Source organism: Pholcus phalangioides, unplaced genomic scaffold, assembly GCF_987345545.1.
Source record: "Pholcus phalangioides strain wild (caught in Gottingen) unplaced genomic scaffold, Ppha-v1.0 ptg000022l_1, whole genome shotgun sequence".
Lineage (NCBI taxonomy): Eukaryota > Metazoa > Arthropoda > Arachnida > Araneae > Pholcidae > Pholcus > Pholcus phalangioides.
This window is the reverse complement of record NW_028301615.1, coordinates 10,494,630-10,512,037: the sequence shown is the minus strand read 5'-3', so window position 1 is coordinate 10,512,037 and position 17,408 is coordinate 10,494,630. Positions and strand designations below refer to the sequence as shown.

Below are 17,408 nucleotides of genomic sequence, written 5' to 3'. Positions count from 1 at the left end.
GCAGTCACTGTATACTGTAAAACGCAAAAAAATTAGGTGATAACTCTGAATATGAAAAGATCAAAGGCATGTAAAACGATATAACGAGTACGGTTTAAAACGGGAATTTCGTTAATGTGTAATTTGCGAGTGATTGCCAAATAGCTAAAGGCAAGGATACAGAGAATATTCGGTTATAGCAAGTTGGAAATTTAGGAACATTCGCTATAACGTAACAATCTCAAAAAAAAAAAAGCCAGATTTTTTTCTTCTTTCTCTTCAAGAATTAAACATGGCCCCTATCCTCCTAAAACTTACTCTCAGACGAGTGGCGGTTTCGAAACAGGAGCTGATCGTGTACTGTATATACATTCCAATTATTTTAATCACTAATGCAGTACAGCAATCTGTGATACTTTCTTTTAAAAAAATTATTTCCTTAAATCTTCTTTATTTTCAAGAGAAATTTTGTGATTCCTCCAAGATCTCATTGGAAAACGAATCAGAAGGACATAAATGGTAAACGGGGATGCGCCATATTTTTTTTCTTTTATCCAAGCTACAGTGGGCCCTACCTAATCGAATATCAGCGATTCTAGCACATAATATCCGATTAAGCGGGGAACAATTCGATTGCCATTTCACAACGTTAGTATAGTTTGTATATTGCAAACTGATGAAGGATCAATATTAACAAACCTTCTAGAATAAATCCGACATCAAAAATTAAATGAAAATTATATTTAATTACTTTACAGTTATCACAATACTGTACCTTACTTTTCCTCGGGAAAGTCAGCACCCTCTATTGGCTCAACAGGGAACAAAAATAAAATAATTAAATCTACATATTGAAGACAACTTGAATACAATAGCTACTCTCAAATGGATTTTTTTTTTATCTTTCTATTTTCCATTAATTCCAAATGTTTCATTCATTCCTTTTCTTAATTTTTTGGTATTTCAAGAAGTATATCTTTTAATGTCACATTTCAGTACAGAGTTATATTCCCCGTCTGTATCATTTTCTGAGAGCTGCGCGATGTTATTTACTTGTTCAGAGTTTCATAAAATCGCACAAAAATTGAGATTATATATATACTTTGCTAAGCAAGACTTTACAGGTAACATTAAAATAAAGGCAAATGCATATTTTACCCTTAATTAACTATATTATCCAACTGAAAAATCCACTCTAATTGATTAAATTGTTGTGTTGATGTATTGTTTTAATTAAAAATGTGATATCAGCACTCATTTACGTCCGTATTTGAAAAAAATAAATGAATAATTTTGAATACGTTTGCACGGGGGTGAATCATTGGGGGGGGGGGGGGGGGGGGGTAAATAATTAGCTTCAATTAGCTTCAACCTTTAAGGTTTCGCGCGATTAATAGATGCGCTAACCAGGAAAGGGTCCCAAGATGGTGTCTTCAAAAAGTTTGAAAAATTACCACTGATTTTACACATTTAAATATGCACAAAATAATTTAAAAAATCCGGCGGAATTATTATGGGTCACTCAAAACAATGTAAATATTAATATTTTGAATAACAATAGAGGCCAAGAATGAATTAAGGACACCGCGATTTCAGTCTCAACAGTGACGTCATTCAAAGAACATAGATCACATTAAGACGCCTTCGTGTACAGTATATAAAGGGGCGCTAGATCGCATACAGCACAGACAAAGAAAAAGGGGCGAAAAATAGTTTCCTAGAAGAGAAGAGAGTGACTAGAGAAAAGAGAAGACTAGAGAGTGAAAATAATTTGTTTTTTTAATATATCTCACGAAGAACGAGGTGTGATGAGCAGCCAACTAGTGTCATTTTTATTCATTTTTGGTCGCTGTATTAATTGCACGCCGCCGCTAATTTTTTTGTTTTTATGTGTTTCTGAGTGAGGTAAATGCGTTGAATTTTTTCATAATTTTTTGAGGACGACACCTTGGGACTCATCCCAAGTGTAAGTAAGTAAGTGAAATCATAACGTCGGGCTGAGGATCCAAGGCAACGATTCAAAGAGGGGCTACAAATCAATGGATAGTTTTACAAGTGCTCTTAGTGGACCCCAAAATGTGCTTGGAAACTCGTTAAAATGATCATGCCATTGAGATTCAATATTTTTCACAGCATATCACGAACAAGAAGACAAACAAATGATTAATTTGATCATCAAGATGATCATAATAATTTCCGAATGTTGGGGAAAATTCGCATCGAAATTCAATCCCAAACGACGTTTTCACGAAAATACGAACGAAACTTGGAAAACATGGTTTCTGAGATACAATTTCATTCCGCCCCGTGGGATTCGCGAGCGCACGCTTCGACTGCATATACAAGTATAATATATACAGAGAAAGGGGGAGAGCACATTATTAAATATTACTTACTTCCCGGTGTTTAATGTATTCTTTGTGCGCATGATTCGCACGATTGCGATTCTTTGGCAGCAAAACTTCGTGGTCCCACGAGTTATTCGAAATATTTCGAGATAGTATCGAACAGCTAATCTCGTAGAGCACTCGACGAAGATTATCGTGAAAGTTCTTACGCTTCCGTAAAGGCTTCGCAAAATACTATTCGTAACTGGGTAATAAGGATTCTTTGGCGATTATTCCGAACTCGTGACTCTTTTTTATATTTCCTGAATCAACGATTCACAAACCAGAACTTTCTAGAAATTTAAGGGAAGGCGGAAATGCGTTCGCAATCAAATATCTCCTATCCATACGCACACGCATCTCATAACCCTATTAAATACATAAATAATTTATGTTGACTTCTTAGAGGACACAAACATATGTTTCAGTCAAGTGACAAAGACTTCGGTCATATACAGTCAAACTCGGTTATAATGACATTGAAAATTCCGTGGAATTTTGTCATTTTAACCGAGGTTGACCTTTTTTTAGACCTTTAAAGTGGAGGAAAATATAATTGGATACATTGAAACCATATGCGTGGAGTTGAATTTCATTACGATTGGAGTAACCATATTTAATTGAAAAAATGCAGGAAATAGGAAATTTGAGGATCACAAAGACGAGACATCACTAGTTGTCACCAAAAATGTCAGCGAAATCGCCAATCATTGCTTATAAACTATAAACACCCCTCGGTGTTATACATAAGGTGCTGCGGCAAGTCTGCAACGAACTAAAGTGTATTCAAGAAAAAGATCCGAAAATGGAAAGTTCACGAAAAAAAAGCTTCGTTGAAAAAACAGAGAAGAAAAACGGGGCGTTCAAAATATTTTGAAGGGGAAAATACGGAATTATCCATGTACGAGTTTTACACATTCTGAAATACATAAAATCTCGTTAAGTCGTCACCCTGATAAGTCGTCACCCCGGTTAAGTTGTCATTTTTCTTCAGGCCCTTTCACCTCTCATAGACAACAATGTTATTAAACCCTCGTTTACTCGTCGCTAATTTCGGTCAAGTCGTCACTATGAAAAAGTTTGAGAAAGAGGAACAGACTATTTTTATGGCTCCCATTAAAAAAAAGAGCTTGTTAACAGCATTGCCATGTGCTTAAAAGTCACCATAAAATCCTATATACCCAAACGGAACAGTTTAAGTAACGAAAGTTACGCTGGGGAAGTTCATTTCCCGACTTAAGGTTTTTGGAACGTTGGGGACTGTTCAAGCTAGATCTCATTTCTGCATGGGCTCTACTGGAGAAGCTGCAAGACACCCAGGCTCTGTCGCAAGAAGCAACGTAAGCACTTCACCCCCCCCCCCCCCCCAGGGCATCTCCGGCAAAACCAAAATTTATTGATACGTCAAAGATTACACATAGTGCAAGGAAATCAAAAATTATGTAAATCGAAGATTCAAATTAATCAAGTTAAAATCAAAGTGCAACGGGCACGGGCAATAAATAATTACAGAAAGCATGGACCCTACTAATTTAGGGCTTGAAATTTAAACAAAATACCTTTGTTGAAAAAAATTGGACATTCTTTCCCAAGTTGAGGTTTTCTGTTTACTTTTCTCTGCCGAGGGCCCTCCACACAGTCAAAAGTGTTCGAGATTACTTTGTAGTTGTATCATGAACTACTGAGGAAGAATTAAAATACTAAAATTTTAAATTTGATGTCTATGTAAAATTAATGTGAATAGAGAGTTCTATTATGAAGAAAAGCTACTTATAGCTTTAGACCATAGTTTCCCAACCTTTTTTCTCCCATCGCCCCCTTCTTCAGAATTTTTTTTCTCCAATCGCCCCCCAACGCAATCTAACCCATAGGATCCTATGTTAAACCCGTAACTTCTACCGCCCCCTTGGAACAGTTCATCGCCCCCCAGGGGGCGTCAACGCCCACGTTAGGAATCACTGCTTTAGACTAACAGTTGCTCTGTTAGTCTAAATTAAAAATTACTAGTATAAATCAAAGTGTACAGTACATTTTAACACAATAATTTAAGTAATAAGAGAGACAAAAGATAAAAAATTGCTACTTTTTATTCTTTCGCGATCTATAAATTTTATTAATATTGTTATTTTGATTCATACTTTAATAAATGTCATATTACTTTAAATTTATACGATTTTCACAACATTGCACATTAAAACTGACGGCACTCCGCTTAAGCCGTCATAATTTTTCGACAACTTGAGATGACGACTTATCGAGGTTTTACTGTATTCATAGTTAGCTATCAAAGATTAACAGACGAACATTTCTTGAAGGGTCAGAATTTCTAGTGAAAATGCGGTTTGAAAATGATTTTTTTTTCAAAATAAAGCAAAAGCAACGAAAAATGTGTCATTATATCCGAGGTCATTGTAATTTCATCGACGTTATAAACAAGGCTCGTTAACATCGTTCTCTACGGGAATCAGCTGTGACCAGCAATTTTCGTCGTTACAGCCAAGGTGGCGTTATAACCGAGTTTGACCGTATTTACAGTCATTCATAAATTATAAATAGGCAGCAGAGTTTCTCGAGTTGCGAATAATTCAAGTTATGAGTGAAAGGTATTCGCTCAATATGCTTCAACTTGAGAGTAAATATCTGTCGTATGAGCTCGAGAAATACGAGGAAAGGCTCATTCGATAAACGAAAGTTACTTTCCTGGCACAGGGGTAGAACAGAAACGGCGACGACCGCAGAAAAAATTGCTACCACAGGGAGTTCCCCCATCGAGCGGTTAGCGCATCAGCCTCTCGGATGAGTATAAAAAAACAAGCCTGCCGTTCGGAATCGGCAATAAATTGTAGGTCCCGGTCGAATAAACTTCAATATCGATCATTTGAAATTATCAGTAATTTTATTTTAAATTAAAAACAATTTTATTCACAATTGTGATGAATTTTAAGAAAATTGATATCCCACTATATTCCACTATTCGTCCCATCTCTACTTTAACAACTTTTTTTCTTCTTCAGATATTTCACTCTCAAAGTTACAGTGAATTTTTGCATTTTCAAATCTTAATTTATCGGTGGAAGCGCTAACACATTCTAAAATACCAAATTTCGCCACTCTAATGTGCTTAAACTTTTCTAATAGACGATGGAAGCAGTCACTTAATGACGAGCAGTTGAAGGGTCGGCCGTGACTTTATTACTTATATTATAATTCTGTCTTAATTTAATCTCCAAAGCATCGTGACGTTTTATAATACAAATGACAACAGTTGGAAACACTAGTTTAAGAACATAAATTCAATAAATCCAACGTTGTGACGTTTTCACCATTTAAAAGAGAGGTCAGCAAGTGTTAAACCAAAGTTTAAAAAAAGTATTTAATATTTTTCTCGAGAGTGTTTCAATCATAACCTCGTTATTTGAATAAAAGAAAGAAGCCTACAAACATAGGAATCATTTCGAAGCGACGTAATAATTCTTCTACATAAAGATTTGTTTTTTCTCAGGTCTCTCAATGGCCGATAAGTTGCTGACGAATGCTTCGGAAAGCGCGACGACGGAGCTACTTTCTCGCAAGGCCCATTTGTCAAAAAACAAAAGGAGGGATGTGGATGTGTAAGACAAGGGCAGAAAACGCAAGTTACGCGAAAAATGCTGTCAACCGCGCATGAATACATGCATGAGCCATTGGCTTCTTTGACACTCTCCTCGGAGTTCTTCGTATCCATCATTCCTTGGAAAAAGTTCTTTCAATTCACTCAGCAAAAGTGAGGAACCCGCGTGCATGTAAGAATGAAATGGAAAAAAAAAAGGAGTCGAGTTTCTTCGGGAGAGAAAGAAGAAAATCGAAGGGACTCGCCAGAATAGAAAGAGAGAGAGAGAGAGAGAAGGCACGAAACAATGGCGAAGAATGCATAAGTTCGCAACTTGCGAAATGGAGACAAAAGAAAAAACAATTTCTCCATATTTTCATAAAAGTTGGAAAAACATACGGTCGATGGTGTGGGCGCCTTCGGTTCTTTAACGAAAAAAGGAGCTATTTTTTTGCATCCGAAATATGCACGCGATAAAAAACAACACTTCGGGAGAAAGAAGTAGTGCATTCGAGGTGGATGAAAAATAAGGCCAGAGCGCTCCTAAAAAGCTTCCTGATTTGTGAAGGAATGTGATACCGTTAGGACGCCAAGTGAAAATTGTCAATGAAACTCATCATTTTTCTTAGACGTCTAGCTCTAAGTGCTCCCCAAACAACTAGTTTTTGTCTCTGCTTTCAAGTCATACAACGAAAAAAAAAACAACATAAGAGAGAAATAGAATATAAGGAAATAAAAAAGAAGAAAATACTTTTTATATATCCCTGCCTAGATTCATTCCATCCTCGCAACTCTCCAAAAGAGAGCTTTATAGAAATCGTGAAAATGCATACGGAATATTTGCATAATTTCATTCGCTGCTATTGGAATATGAAATCGTCACGAGGAGGCCATCATCTCGATCGAGAGACTGAACTCATAGTGTTAAGCCGAGATTATAGTGCTATTTTGCAGGAAAAAACGTAAACCCCCTTCCTTGAGAAGGGAAGAAACTTAAACCCTCCTTGAGAAAATTATGCGTGCGCCTATGAACTCATATACATAACTGTATATTAGCGTTCTTCATTAGAAAATATTCGAGGCATGTCACATACGTATAGAACAGGAGAAAACATATTACTTTTATTACATGGATAATCTTATTGGAAGTGATATCGGAGTTGATGAAAGCCTCCATTGCCCTTGTCATGATTAGAAAAGGGTTCTCTAATTTGGATTTACAACGGTTTGTCCTTATCTGCGGGTAACATCTTCAGTTGTGGCAGAACCCAGAGTAGTTTCAGCTCACGAGCTGTCCGGTTACTAAGCCTCATGTCCTAACGGGCGACCCTGGTGGGACGCTGGCATAAACATGAGTTTTATCCGTTCGTGCCATATACCAGGGCTACTTTACCGCATACCAACTCCGGTCATATATCGCCATACGGCAATTTCCAACCACTGGAGTTGGGTGGGTGGGAAATGAAGGTTCCATCCATCGGTGGTCACCCCAGGCTCAGCAGGTAAAGACCTTGCTTCGGACGTTCTATACCCGGATTCGAACCCATAGACCTTGATGGTAACCTTCAGAGTGGAAGACGAGCATTTTACCACTGCGCCACTCGGGAGATCAAATACACCGGGGTTGGACAAATCCCAGGCACGAGATCGCTATGGCGACTAAAAAATTGGCATTGGCGCCTAAAATTTTCTTCATGTAGCTAATGAATTGCAGGCTGAGAGTAGCACAAAATGTTTGGAATTTATAGCAGCATATCTGCCAACATGAAAGAGGGTCACTATACCTTGAAAAGTCAAAAGAAGGCTTTTGTGAAAATTTCGGGTAAAAATTTTTTGGCGCTTAAAAAGTTGTAGTGACACCAAGATTTTTTTTCGATTTGTCCAGCCCTGCCATACACCATTGCTTACCAAACAAAATTACTTCACCATACGTTCCTCTTTTAAAGAATTCATATTCTCATTTTTCTCTCTGGTAGAGAACTATTCCCCGTTGTTCTGAATTACGCCAGACAACTTTTTCCACATTACAGTTCTTATTGATGTACCACCCCCCCCCCCTTTTGGTGTTGAATGTTTTAATTATTGAATGTGCAACATAAAGCTGAACATTAACGCCAAAATATCTACGTCAAGGTAGTTCCCAGGGCAGAAACTAGGGGAGTGCAAGGGGGATTCTGGTGCTCCAGGCTTTAAACAAGTGAGAATCCGAATTTTTTCTTTGCCCGCTCCCCGGGCAATGTACACCCTTCCCCGAGTTTGTGATATACAGTCGATCCCGCTTAGTACGACTAATTTTTGCGTGAATTCGACTTTTTTCCGATATTCATTATGTTAATTTTTCCCGTTGTTAATTTATTCCCCCCCCCCCCAATACAACGTTTGAATTTTTTGCTATTCCCGCTTACAACGTTCGAAAAATTCACATCTGGCTGTTTCCTCCTTTGAAAACGGTGTACTTTTTCGCCTTTTTCATAGGTAAAGAAACGGAAACGGTGTTTGTTTGTGTGCCAGCGATTAAGTATTATGTGAAAACTAGAGGTGAAACTTTTTTTCATGGCTCTCCGGAAGCCGGTTATGTTTTCGGCATAAATAATTGACTGGAAAGTACGTTTTTTTCAAGGGTTTTAGGAAAAATAATAATTTAATTTTTTTTCCTTTTTTTTTCACTTTGTCCAACAATAGTGTGCACAGCATAAACTGCCCTTACCACTGTTCACATACGACTGGGTGATCGAAGTCACGTCACTGAATACAGAAACTAATAAGAATATAAGATAAGAACTAGAAAAAGTTCAGAAGGAGTTAATTTTTTTTCTTTTGCGGTCTTATTCAAATTTTCCGCACAAGATCGATTCCAAAAAATTATTATCATGGTGGTTCTAGACGGCGTCTGCGTATAACAAAGGAATGAAACGGTGGGTATTCTCATCCACCTCTGAATCTATTGATACAAGCCGCAAAAGAGTGACGTGGACCAGAAACGTAAAGAACTTGACAGACTTTTAGATGCCAGCATCAAGTAGCATTTAAAGGTGGCTTTTTCAGATAAGAAAAGTCGGGTTTTCCAACTGCACTCCTTTTGGAATTTAATGCTTCACAGAACAGCCAATACGATGCTTTCATCACCTTTGAAATATCGGAAAATGTAGCATGAATGAACGTTACATTTTTAATGTGCATGTTTCAGAGAAAGTTAAAAAGAAAAGCTCTAAGCGTAGAGGAAAAACTAAAAATTCTTAAATTTGTAGATGTGCTTTCTAGAGAGACTTACAACAGCAAAAACTTTAATTTGCCTCCCAGCACGTAAACAACCAAAAAATGTAAGATTTCTTTCTTTTTTTTCTATATATATCTACTTGTATATCTCTTGTTTTTTCCCTACTAACTACATGTCGTATGAAGCACGTATAAATATTTATTGACATAACAAATACATAATTTTTTCCTATTAAATCTCTATACACGGTGTTCTGTTAATGCACCGACAAGCTCAGAGGGTTGTTAGTAGGAATCAAGAAGAATAAAAACTGCAACGGAACATGGTGTTGCAAACCACGTTGAGAGGGTGAAAATCGATAAAAACGCATGCAGGTTTCGACGTCACGCTGGAACGACAAAAAGTATAATAATAACTACAAAAAGATTTATTTGATTAATTAGTACAAGAGTTGTTGGAAGTCGCGGCTGCTGACGTCATTACAGTCTACAACGAACCCACGAATGCATTCAGCAATCAACTGACATCCACCTTTCGTCTCCTCTGGACTCAGAGCCTGCATGCGGTTTTCGTGGTTTTCACCCTCTCAACGTTGGTGACACCGTGTTCTATTGTAATTTTTATTTCTCTTGATGCCTACTAACAACCCTCTGATTTGGTCAATCCATTAACAGAATACCCTGTATGTACCGTAATGTTTGTTAATGAATTAAAAACACTAAATGAAATATCTATTGTCGGTGAAAAACTGTCATATAATTCTTACAGACATTTCCCGCTTATAACGTTTTCAGCTGCGATTTTTGAAAAACGTTATAAGCGGGATCGGCTGTGGTCCATTCTAGTTCCTAGTATTACGGTCACAGGCTCTGTCTGTTCCCTCGAGTTTTCTCAACTTCTTCATTGTCAGGCATGACTCAAAAGAGGCAGAGCAGCGTGTGGTGTCATAAATTTTTATTATTCCAAACTTTTAAAAATTTATGTGAGTAGTATGCCGCCCGGGTGTGTCGCACCGTCGTTTAAGACAACCTGGCTGAACTTCTGTGATATCTCCCAAAGCAGAATGTGCCAAAATCTGCGACGTACGTCGGAGAACAATTATCGCTACTGCAGAACAATTTGGAAGAATTTTAAGAAAAAGTGAAAAAACACTATTACATGTATGGGGATTTTTACCGCAGAACATCTCCAGTCAGCTGAGGGCTCGTCGTAGAACAGTGCTAAACATTCTGCTTTGAGGATGATATCCTTGCTATCCAGAGACGATTGGCATCACGGCGTATCTGTTTCCACCACCACTGTCGCGAACGAAACGTCTAGATCAGGAATGTGCCTTTCAATGGCTTTGTAATCGGTTGTGGGACCCTTCTAGTGATTTTTTTTTCAAACGTTCACCAGCCACATAGACATTGAGTTGTATAAAATTTCCGGTTCGTTACTACGATGAAAATTTCCAATAATAATAGGGGTCAGTGCCATTTTTAATGAGTGGGACGCTAGGGCCCGGCCCCATCATCGAAATTTTTTTTTCGTTCTGAATTGTTTTTTGATTAAATTTAATTTTTTCGTTCTCAATTTCATTAAATTAAATTTTAGTCCCTTTTTCAAAATTTCATTCAATTTTGATATTGGAAATTTCATTGAGTGGTTTTCCCGGAAAAGGCAGATTTTGCATAAACGTAAGAAGTCCAAAAGAGGCCCAAAACATTCATGCAGGGAGCCTTCAAACGCGTGATGACAACCGATTTGGCCAGAAGAATACGAGTATCTTCAAGCGCTTTGGATTTGGCCTCCGGTTGAGTTTGACCTACGAACTTCTCAAATTCCACTGGATCACGGCTCGTTAACCAGTTATTTTACTGTATATTTGAGTTATACAAATACCACAACAGGCAAATTACCTAACAAGGTGGCTGAAAAAATTACGCCCATAAAAAATATGGATGTCAAATACAACCAAAATACCCATTATACAAGCATATATCACCTAAACAAAATTTAATTATAGGAATTGACTTCCCCCCAACAGACATACAAAATATTATAAAATTCAATGTTTTTGATTGCAAAAAAGTATTAAAAGTATTATATGTAATTAAAGTATATAATACTTTATAATACATATAATACTTTAATTACGTATGATACTTTTAACACTTTTTTGCAATCAAAGACATTGAATTTTATAATATTTTGTATGTCTGTTGGGGGGAAGTCAATTCTTTTTTTAAATTTCAGTTATTCGACTTACACATTTATACAAAGTTCTGACTCGGCCTCTTGGTATAAGCGAGGTTCGGAATGTGTTACCAATAATCTCATTGGTTGCATATGCTTGAAAGTGGCATGCTTTCGTGCTACTATTAGAAGCATGTCTATCACGAGCCACAAGTCATATAATTTCTCCGAGCATCCGTCATTTTCCATGGCGCCGATTTTCGTTTCACACGAGTATGTTAACGCATGCGTCTTTACGATACTGGATAGGTGCAGGTGTACATCTCTACAAAGACCTCTCGACATAAAAAAAAAATAGAATAAAACATCTCTTTCTTGCAAAAGCCAACAAAAGCTATTTTTGTCTGGAACAGGAGAAAATAAAGATCAGGCCTATGCATGATAACGCAAAAATAGTCAGCCAGTGGATAGAAGGAAAAAAAAAGGGGGGGGGGGCAGAATAAAAGGAAAAACCCGGGGCATGTCATTTTTGTTCTCTTTCCCAAAAGAATTCGGTGCATTTATTATAAGATCTCTTCGGGGGAAGAGTTGTTCCCTTCTGTATTTCGGGATGAGACTGATGAATACGGGCAGGGTGGGATGGACGGAGCAACAAAATGGAAATAGGAAACTATCTATGGTTCACTCTCTCTCTGGCTTGGCCCCGTGGCAAATTGGCCCTATATACGCGACAAAGGAGAAACTTTTACTCCTCACCCTCCTGATGTTCGCCTCCAAGAAGCTGTAAAACAGGTTCGTCTTCACATCCAAGAGTTCGATGTTATCAGCTGTTGAAGATAACGCGTTCGGCGAATCACCTTTTTTTTTTTGCTCTCTCTTCTATCGCCTCTGGGCCATGAGACGGGTGCGGTCTTTGGTTCTTTCTATAAAACGTGCATTTCTTCTCAGGCATCCATCCAAATCCAGGTGCCCGACAAAGAAATACCTACATCGAAAATGCCAAATTTCCCATCCGAGAGGGCAAAAAATGTTTCGAAATAACTAAGAGCCGATCGTTCTCGGATGCTTTCTGGTCATCCTCGGGGCACACAAAATACGCCGAGATGGCTTATCTTCAAAGAAAATAAGATAATCGCTTATAGTCAGCGATTCGACCAGATAGGTATTCCGAATCGACCGATCTTGAATAAGATTGAAATTTCTCTAGAGCGAATCGAAGCTTCTTTTCTTGTTGACTGTATAACTATTTTTCTCAAACGGAGGCTTTACTTCACGTTGTTGCAAATGCCTCATTGCAATTAGCAAACGTCGGTTGATGAAATTATTATATTTTAGGAAATATGTGGAGGAAGCCCAAGCGTTTTATTTTGATGCCTATCAACGAGTCCATACGCGTACTTCACTGGTGTCACCACGTATCCCTTATCGGGCCACACGTATACATTTCCCATTCCAGGGACGTGAAATTCAATTCAACGGGCCCTATGAAGTACACTTATTTTACACCGGCACAAGAATTCTTGTGTGTATTCTTAGTAGAAAATGATCAGGGTGAAACAGGTCCAGTGAGCTACGAAAAAGACGTTATTTACCTTCGCTATCTCGATTTGGTGCCAGCTACAGATGCATACACACAATCTCGAAAACTATCGTATACTCTTGCCCACTCACCAATATAATGGTGTCCTTATACCACTTGAATTGCAATCCCTTGGGATTCAATTGACTTGCACACAGAGGGTTTGCAAAAACATCTTATAAATTTGAACCGCGGAAAGAAGAGGAAGCAACCAAACTCAACTGAAATCTTCGAAACAAGAAACAGGTGTAACAAAAATAAGCTGAGAAGACAATGAAATGATGATAAAAAATCAAGCCATCGTGGTAATTTTTTTCAAGGCACAAACAGAAGCAATTATTGAGAGGGCTGAAAGTTGCTGGTCGTCCCGTATATACGGGACTTGGGCGCGTACACAGGAGAGGGAAAGGTACATTGTATTGTTTTTTCCTAAATTATTTGGGGGAGGGGGCTCAAATGACCTCAGCCCCTAGGTTCTCACGCCTATGGGCACGAATGAATGGCTCCAGTAATTAATGAAATGAATTCTATTTTTTTGTGATAGGCATTAGGAAAGTTCTTTCTTCTACTGGTAATTATTAATGACGTACAAAAAGTGAAGAATAATATCATCAAAAGCGGACCACCCATGTGGGGAAACAATTTTTGCCGCTGAGGTCAAACGTGCAAATCTTGGTACCAAGCCTTTCCGTGGTGTCAATGTTCATCGCCGAAGGGAGGGTGGGGCCAACAAAAATTTCGAAAAAAAAAAACAACAAAAATTTCAAAAATAAAAATAAAAAAATCCAACGAAAAAAAAAAAAAATTTTTTTTGGTGGGGGGGGGGGGCGCGGTCCCTCGTTCCCCAACACCAATTATTTTTACTCGTGGGTTTTTTTAATTAATTCAAATCAAATTTTTGCCTTTAGATAAAAATTGTAAATCTGGCATTCTGTATCACACTAGCAGTAATGCCTGGCACTGACCGGCTTCTCTTCATATACTGGGACAGGTCTGTAACTAGGGTTTTTGCCGCCCTGGGCAAACATTATTTTGGCACCCCTACAACTTTAAAATTCGACAATTTTATAACTGTGTTCTTTGGTCCCACCTAAAATTGCAGCCCAGGAGAATTGCCCCCAGTCACGGCCATGACTGGGAGCATTAAAAAAGTCACAAACCGCAGTTTCGGAACCAAGGTGACCAAAGTAAGCATTCAAAAATTTGATAAAAATTGCCATGAAATTGTAGATTTGTTTCGAGGACATTCATACAGACACACAGAAAATCAATTTCATATAATATAAGACGTCAAGTTTTTCGTTTTGCAGCGCCATCTGAGTGAAATTTGAACATCCTTTCATTTATCAAAAAAGAACTCTAGGTCACGATAGGCTATCTTATTGCAAACCATGTTAACTTAGTCAATTGGTTGATTTTTTTATTAATTTGATATTTATTCTTTGGCAATGCGGTCTTTGCGTGACAATAGGACAATGGAATTCAAAGAAATGTTTGAACAAAAGAAGTTTCTAAAAATAACAAGACTTCCGTAGTTTTTCACGATTCGCCCGTACTGGTAGAAATCCGAAGAAACTACAGAAATTCCGTAGTAGCCGGCAAGTATGGCTGTGGTGGTCGAGTGGTCATAATAGACGAACCATACAGTCGCAACATTAGTGGTCGCCTGAAGTTGGTTGAAGTAAGGCGTATACATTGCGAGTAAAAAAATTGTCTTTTCTTCTGCAAAAACTTTTATTATCTAATATTTCATGGTCGGTGAATGAAATTCTCACATACGAAGAAAACGCAGGAAATTACGGTACGACAAGTTTCATGCGCCAGAATAAGAAGCAATTGTGATCTCTCAGTCCCCCTTTCAAATATTGACCCTCACAAAAGCGTGTCACTCAAAACGTAAGTTTTCTCATTTTTGACGCTTCGTGTCATTTATGCAGGGAACTTTTTACACTCGTGGCACCCTAGATTTTTTAATTATCTTGCGCCATTCCTGTGCGCAATATTCCGAAGGAATTCGGTGGCACCCCCAGTTATTGGTAAACAGCCTAATGGTCCCCCACATCCTGGAGCCAACTCCCAGGATGTGGGGGGGGGAAGGCGTTACGAGCAATACATTTTCAATCATGGATTGATTTATTGTTACTGTTATATATTGTTTAATGTTATTTATTTTATTTTAGGGGGGGGGGGGGTCCCCAGGACCCGGTGCCCCCCCCCCATTTATACACCACTGTTTTTTTCATTAGAGGTTTTACCACCTGTGCAAAAATTCTCCCATTGGAGTTCAATTTTCTTCACCACTCATTCCTGGAATTCGCCCCCCCCCCCAGTGCTATAACCCGCTTGGTCTTCACTCCTGTAAATACGCCAGTGTCTCCAAATCCCTCTTTTGGTCACCCATATGCTAACACACTCTATAGGTCACTCTTTTATCATTCACATGCTTGCACACTCTTTTGATCACTCTTGGCCATTTATATGCTTGCTCTAGGTGAATGGTTCTCTACCTTTTTTGTTTCGCGAAGCCCTTTTTAGTAAAAAAAATTATATGGCGGAGCCCCATAGGCCAATTTTTTAATTATTCATCACTGATAATCAACTTTTAAATAGTTACTGATTTATTTTTACTATTTAAAAGTTTATATAATTATTTTTTTAAATTTTACTGTTTTTTTTTTTTTTCCTCGAGCCGCAGCGGAACCTCTGGAGAGAGCCCTCCGCGGAGCACCGGTTGAGAACCGCTGCTCTAGGTCATTCATACCATGCTCATACACTTTCTAGGTTACTCTTTTGGTCATTCACACGCTTGCACACTTTTTTTGTCATCCACATGATTGCACACACGCTCTGGGTAAAGCTTTTTGGTCTCTCGCTGCCATTGTCCCTCACTATCTCTAGGTCACGGTTTTGGTCATTCCTATGCTTGCACACACACACACTAGGCCATTCTTTTACTCACTCACATGCTTGCACACCCTTTTGTTACCTCACATGCTTGCAAATCCTTCAGGTTACTCGTCTGGTCACTCCCTGACCTAGTCACTCGCTCTCTGGACAGACGCGGATTTATGGAAAGCTATACAAATTTTGCCGCCTTTCTTCCGTTCAACAAATCTTCCTGGCCACTCATTCCTCAAATTTACTGCCATTTCGAACTTGTCTCCCTGTGCTTACAGCTGGCATATCCCCCCCCCCCCCCCGTAAATACGCCACTGCCATGCACACAATAATATGTACTATACTGTATGATTCGCTCTTCCCCCTTGTTTTTGAAATGTTCTTCTATCAGAATTTGATTTTCGTGTTAAACGAAATAAAGTGGTAAAAAAAAGGAAACTTTTATATACTTCATCATTAGTACTGAGTATCTATCCAGACGTCACGTGACTGCAAACAAAAACATATTATTCTCACATTTTATGTAAACTGTTGAAAACAAATCCATTGTGGAGAGATCGAGAAAGTGAATTTGCATTAAGCGCTGTAAATAAGATTTATCTTCGGTTATTTCTTCACACACGCTTTCCCTTTCATTCCCTCGAATTCTGCAAATATAGTCAGTCCAATCAAAGCCTCCTAGATGTAGTGTGTAGAAGGCTTTGGTCGTATACACATATGGACTTTATCACTCACTCCCTCCTCTAAAGATGAAAGAAGAAGAAAAAATTCAATAGCGGAAAAGGATTTAGTACCTGTGGGATACGTTATTCGTTTTCGGCTCCCCGCCGAGGGCCGGATTTTGTAGACACTGCGGGAGGTTAGCCCAACATTAGCTAGCGCATAGGCAACCTGCTGCTTCTAAACCAACGCTGCTCAAAGAAAATGTTAAAACCCGGAAAGTATATTTGAAATATAAAAAAAAAGTTGCGAAATCCCCCGGGTCAGCTACAATACAACAAGGGCTCACTTCTTCTCTCGCCTCCCTGCAAAGAAATGGGCCAATAAAGACGATTCTTTGTGTACGTGCCCGAATCTCGAATACCTAGCGCATAATATAGCATCATTTTATGCAAGTCTCATGCCGTTTCCGAATCCATTTTCATGCTATAGTTATAACGTCGAATATATACGTACTACATTTTTAGACTTCGATATTAATTATTTGAGAAGATTCAATACGCAACAGGGCTTTCGGTGGGTTTTCTTTCCTTTGAAGAAAAGAAAAACAACTAAGAACAAACAAAATACATTGGCCGGTGAATCAAAAAAAATTCTTTGAAAAGTTTCACTTTTCTCTCTTTCCGCACTTTCACCTTTTGCATACTTTCGATTTTGATATTTGGAGACAGGGCCGTAACTAGGATTTTTGCCGCCCCCACAACTTTAAAATTCGACAATTTTATGATGCTATGAGTTTTATGATTTCATAGAAAACAGTAAAATAAACGCGAAAAGTGTATTTTGCCCTTAATTAATCATTTTAGCTAATTAAAAAATAAACCCATTTGCTTTGTTGATGTATTGTTGCAACCAAAGATA

At 38.3% G+C, this 17,408-nt stretch overlaps 1 pseudogene across 2 annotated transcripts in view; it reads right to left on the bottom strand.

Moving 5' to 3' along the window:
- LOC149069448 (toll-like receptor Tollo pseudogene) overlaps nt 1-17,408 on the bottom strand; it is a 174,534-nt pseudogene that overhangs the window by 13,558 nt on the left and 143,568 nt on the right. The window lies entirely within an intron of this gene.